Here is a 5,875-nt window from a genome sequence, read left to right as displayed (position 1 = left end):
CGCCGCGGCCGACTGCCCCCCGCGCGCCGCCGGCGCTGCGGAGGCGGCGGCGGCAGGAGCCGAACCAAGGCGCAGCAGCGGAGGAGAGCGGCGCACGAACTGCCTCGCGCCGGCTCAGGCTCCGGCGCCCACTCCGGCTCAGCACCACCCAGCCCGCCGCACCATGGCCGCTGCCCGGCCCTTCGCCGCGCCACGGCAGCCAATCGCGCTGCGGGGCTCCGCGCACCCCCGAAGCCAGCCGGCCGGCCACCCACCCCCAACGCGCGCAATCAATGCGAAATAATGGCTAGAGCGAGCAACCAATTACGACTTTAGGATTCGCCCCCCCGCCCCTGAAGTGCGGCTACGGCCAATTGGCGTGCAGCTCCAGCACACTCACTAGTGGACCACTGACCAATGGGATGTGGCGTTCTGGGCGGCTGAGCTGATTAATTATTCATGATCTATGCATTATTCAACAGCCGCTCCTGCCCTCCACTGGAACCGCAGCAAGTGCAGAGGGGCACAGCGCAGGCACCGCATTTGCCCGTCGGTTCTTGGGACCCAGCGATTGCAGGAGGCTGGGAAACGGCCTCTGTTCGTTTGCAGGTCTGGGTACACTATTCGGTAAAGGCTTGCAGCCGGTGTCATCACATAACTCTGCCAGCACGGGCCTCGTGATTGTAATCTGGGTCCAGTAACGACTGACTTCAATGAAAGCATGCTCAACTGCGAGCTTCAACCGCTGTAAGTGGCTGCCACCCTTGCATAAACTAGTCTGGTATTCCCACAAAGTTTCTGAATTGCCTCTTTCTGGGTCCCTTAGTTCAAGAAGGACAGGGAACTGCTGGAGAGAGTCCAGTGCAGGGCAACAAAGAGGATTAAGGGAGTGGAGCATCTCCCTTTCGAGGAAAGGCTGAGGGAGCTGGGTCTCTTTAGCTTGGAGAAGAGACCGAGGGGTGACCTCATTAATGTTTATAAACATATAAAGGGTGAGTGTCACAAGGATGGGGCCAGGCTCTTCTCAGTGACAACCAATGATAGGAAAAGGTGCAATGGGTGCAAACTGGAACACAAGAGGCTCCACTTAAATTTGAGAAGAAACTTCTTCCCAGTGAGGGTGACAGAACACTGGAACAGGCTGCCCAGGGAGGAATCTCGTACTCTGGAGATATTCATAACCCGCCTGGACACATTCCTGTGTAACCTCACCTAGGTGTTCCTGCTCCAGCAGGAGGATTGGACTAGATGATCTTTCGAGGTCTCTTTCAATCCCTAACATTTTGTGATTCTGCTTAAAACTGCAGTGGTGTTCATGAGACCAGCACACCTCCACAAGCACGTGCAGTAACACTTCCAACAGCTCACAAACAGCCTTTCAGAGGTACATACAGGTTTCACAGTTTAACTTGGAAACCTGCTCTGCCCAGCAAAACCGGTGAATGGAGCTCTCTGGCTCTCACAGAGCCTCCATGCGGCGAAGCTGGAAGTGTGGGCACCGCTGTGATCATAGGACGCATGCTGGTCACAGCCAAGGGGTGCCTGGAGCAAGCTGCAAGTCCTTTTACTATCTCTGAGGTTTATAGATAGGACCAGCAGTGCAAACACTCCTGGAGACACAACACGATTCGTTGACAGGGCACAGGCAACTGTGTACACAAAACATGTTTGTCCCCTCTGCCAGCTACAGCAACCCCAAATACATGCTGTAAAAACCTCAGCCCTTCAGACACAATCACCCAAAGAATGCTGACTGCAGTGGCGATTACTGTGATGAGGCTGTTTTCATCCTAATCGTTCATGGGAAACTAACACTTCCTCTGTTACAGTAACTTCACTGTACATCCCACCTCCCTTTGAAATGAATCTTATCCTTGGTACGGCTCCTCAAAACTAAATCACACTCCCTGTGGTGCTTCAAAAAGGCGAGATTAGGGACAGCGCTGGCAGCAAAACAACCATGTCCTTCCCCCTTCCCTCTCTGAGTACAGAGCAGGTCTGGGCACACCACGGTAAAACAAGACATGGTGCATCCTCTCTACGTGTCACTCCAAGCCCTGAACATGATCCCTGTGCCTCCCCTAGCTTTCACGTAAACTCACTTACACAGGGCATGCTTGCTATATAGAACTAATTTCATTAGACTGTGTCCTTTCCAGCTTCATCCTCATTCAAGACATGACAAACAATTTTGCATCAATGGAAATAATGAGAGCAACTAAGTTAGGGGCTATTACCTGCTCACTAACAGCCTCACAAAATCCTGGTAGTCAAGTCAGATCTCTTCAGAAATATTTCAGCCGTAAGATTAGAAATTTGGTGTTCTGTGGAACCTGTCTTTGCTTTCACAAAGTTCCAAAAAAGACCGAACAGAAGCATAACTTCTCAGAGAGATTCCACAATGACAACCAAAAATAGCACTAGTTATATCTTCTCTTCGTCCATATAATTGTTTTCTAAAATGAACGTAAACCTTTACAAAAAGTTCTTAGTTTTCTGAATGCTTGATCAAAATAAAATTTCTGGGAGATAGATTTCAAATGCCAAATTCATTAGAAGTCTTGCACAGCAGATTAAAGTAATCTGTAATTTCTTCATCTGCAGCTTTTCACTGTGTACGATCACTGTGTGATTGTCAAGGGACATACTTACATAGTTTTAGGTGACTTTTGAAGTAGCATTGCTTCCACCTGATTTCAATTTCTGTTCTGTGACTAAGTGCTGGACAACTCCTATGACATACAAGCCTATTGTACCACACAGACACCTTGTTCTGTGAAATAAAGTGCTGTTAGTTGTGGCTCCACCTCCAGCAGTTAGTGATTTTGTTCTGTGACATCCTCCATCCAGGTTCTCTCCACAAGGGGATTTTTCCCATGCGCAGAACATTGGCCCTACACAAGCTTCTCAATGAGATATAGATGTGGAATATAGCATATTTACCAAAGGAACCCTTACTTAATTTTTTAAAGGGGCAAAGGTGCCTAACTACAAGACACAGAGAATTGTGAACGGAGGCTGATGTTTCTCTGACCTTTACAGCCAAGTATTTAATTACCAGCAAGGGGCACCCTGTTTTTGACCTTTCCTACAGCCACTCCCTCATCCCTGGACATGAATCTCATTTTCTAGTGTGCAAATCTCTCCTGTCTGAGTAGAAACATTCTGAACCCACTGCAGAGCTTAAGGTCCCATTCTGGGGCAGGACACCTGAACAGGCCGAGAGGGTAACACTGCATAACTTAGTGAATCGTGCCATCACGGACATTTTCCAGCAACATGATTCTACTGAACTCAACTGAGTCAAATTAATTTTTAAGCTGAGCAGTAAAGAGCTACGTCACCAAAGATTGAACTACTATTCTTCCACCACCTTCACAGGAAGAGATGGGAACTTATCTTTGTTATGGCCATGCTTATATTACTCTGTTTCCTTCCCTCTGGAACATTCAGTAGCTGGCTTCAAGTGAGCTATTAACAATTTGATTGTCTTAACACATTGATTTAAAACAAAAATTGGAAAATGTAATAATAAACACTTAGATAAAATATTACTATTGCTAAATTATTATATTGTGCTAGTTTGACTGAAATAGTTAATTTTCTTCATGCAGTTAGAAAACTTTTCTTTTACATAGCTAACACGGTCATTGTTTGGATTTTGAGAACAGTAAGGTAACACCTTGGGACAGAATTAATAGTTTTTAATTGGAATAAAGAGAACGTAAGAACTTCCTGATATCTTAGTTGTGGTCCAGGAGCCAAGGTCTTTCTGGACTCTCTCTCTGCAGGTGTGAGGCAGCGGGGAAGGTGGGCATGGATGGGGCAGAGCTTGACTGACACCCAGGCTGATCAGTGAGAATCACAGAATGGTGAGGGTTGGAACGGACCTCTGGACATCATCTAGTCCAACCCAAATATTCCAGGCCATTACCATCATGCTTCTTGTTTAAGGAGAGCTGGGTTTTCCAGCTGAGGAAACAGATACCCATTCAGGTTCTGCTCTGTTTCAGTTGAGTTCTGTTCAGGAGTTACTTTAGTTCAGCGTTTTGACATTTTACAGAGGCCTCTGGGCCTTCCTCTCTCTCCCTGGGATCGGCTGTTCAGGACTCGGGCTCTCTGTCTTCTCGAGACTGGCTGCTCGGCAGGGAAGGATTTAGTAAGAAATTGCATTGAGTATCTTTTCTATTCTATTGCCATCTTATATATATTAGTACTAGTAGTGGCATATTAGTATTGTTCTTTTATTAAACTGGTTTTACTTCAGTCTATGAGTTTCTCCCTTTCCTCTCGATGCTCTCCCCTATTTGGGGGTATGAGGAGTCAGCACATGGCTATCCTGTTTGTGATTGCTAGCTCAGCTTAAACCACAGCATACACAAATCCATATGACAACATACAGTAAAGTTATTTGCAGTGTGATGCTTGCTAACACTCTTAAAAGGCACCAGTCTACAGCACACAAACTCCAGACAGCAACACTGAGTAGGGAAAGAAAAAAACTTGACTGTTTTTACAGCTTCATGGCTTCTCTGTGCCTTTGATACTTGTCACAAAATCTAGCTACTAATGTAAGAAATGTAAGTTGCTTATTTCACAACCTGTAAGTAGTCAGTAAGACAGTCAGGCAAAAGTGGCCCGTTAATGTACTTCTACTAGCTAACTGCAGCATAAAATGCTCACACAAAGAAACATGCTCCTGCTGTAGAACAGTGAGATCTACTGCTTAAAAACCACAGAAAACCAGGATAAAATAAATGAAGTATTGATTTATCTGATAAAACTAAAGCCTTCTTACTTTCAAGTAACTAAATTTTCAAAGGTAAATGAGGTAGTGTTTACTTGGGCATTTAAAAACTGAACATACAACCTATTCATGTTTTCAGCAGCTAAAGCCAGATCAGTGTATCCCACTAAGTTTCCAAACCATTCCTCGCTACCACCAAATCTTTCACAGATCAGCCACTCATGTCTCGCTCACACAGATGAGTTAAAGATGACACAAATCCCAGTTACCTGTGGCCATGGAAGCCTTGCACCCAAGCGAACCCGCAGCCTGACCAGCAGTCTGTGCTAACGGGCTGCAGAACTAGACTGGGTCTCAGTTTCAAAGGATGTAGACTGGAAATCTAGATTTTTAAATACCATTTTAGTCATCGCAGTATAAATACCTAAAGTTATAAAAGGGTCAAACGAAAGACACGCCTCTCTAACACTACTGAGCTAAAAGTTATAATCTGCACGAATTTCTAATCCATGTGCCCGAAAAACCTCCACAAATTCCCGAGTCGCGGCCCCTGGCAGCCGGCGAGGCGGCGACGGCCCGGGAACGCCCCGCAGCCATTTGGCCCATCCCCTGCCCACTTCTTGCGCTGCTGTGCCCAGCGCCGGCTGCTCTACAGTGACGCGCAGCGGTACCGGCCGGGCCCACTGCCCGAGGAGCCGCTGCGGGATCCCCGCCGGGCCGGGTCGCCGCAGGGCCGGACATCCGCGGCCCCGCGCCGCCTGTCACCGCGGGGGACCGCTGCTGGAAGGGGCGTCTCTCCACGCCCACCCTCGCCATCGCCCTGCAACGGCCATAATGGCCACGCCGCCGCCGCTGCCGCCTCCTCCACAGCGCCCTCCCGCCCTACGAGCGCCGCGGCGGCTCCTCACGGGGGAGCCCTCCCCGACAGCCAGTGAGCTCGCTCCCAGCGCTGCCCGTCGCTGAGAACAAAAGCGCGGCGGAGGGAAAGCCCCCACCCCGCCGCGGGAGAGCGAAACCACCGCGGCGGCGGGCAGCGCTGTCTCGCGGGGCGGCCCCTTTAAACCGCGCACACGCCGCGCCCCGAGCCGGGAGCGCCAGGGCCCCCGCGCTGCCGCGGCGATTGGCTGACGGCAGCCCGGCACAAGCGCG

The sequence above is a fragment of the Nesoenas mayeri genome, assembly GCF_963082525.1.
Source record: "Nesoenas mayeri genome assembly, chromosome: Z".
Taxonomy (NCBI): domain Eukaryota; kingdom Metazoa; phylum Chordata; class Aves; order Columbiformes; family Columbidae; genus Nesoenas; species Nesoenas mayeri.
The sequence above is the reverse complement of the archived record's forward strand: the minus strand, read 5'-3'. Positions refer to the sequence as shown.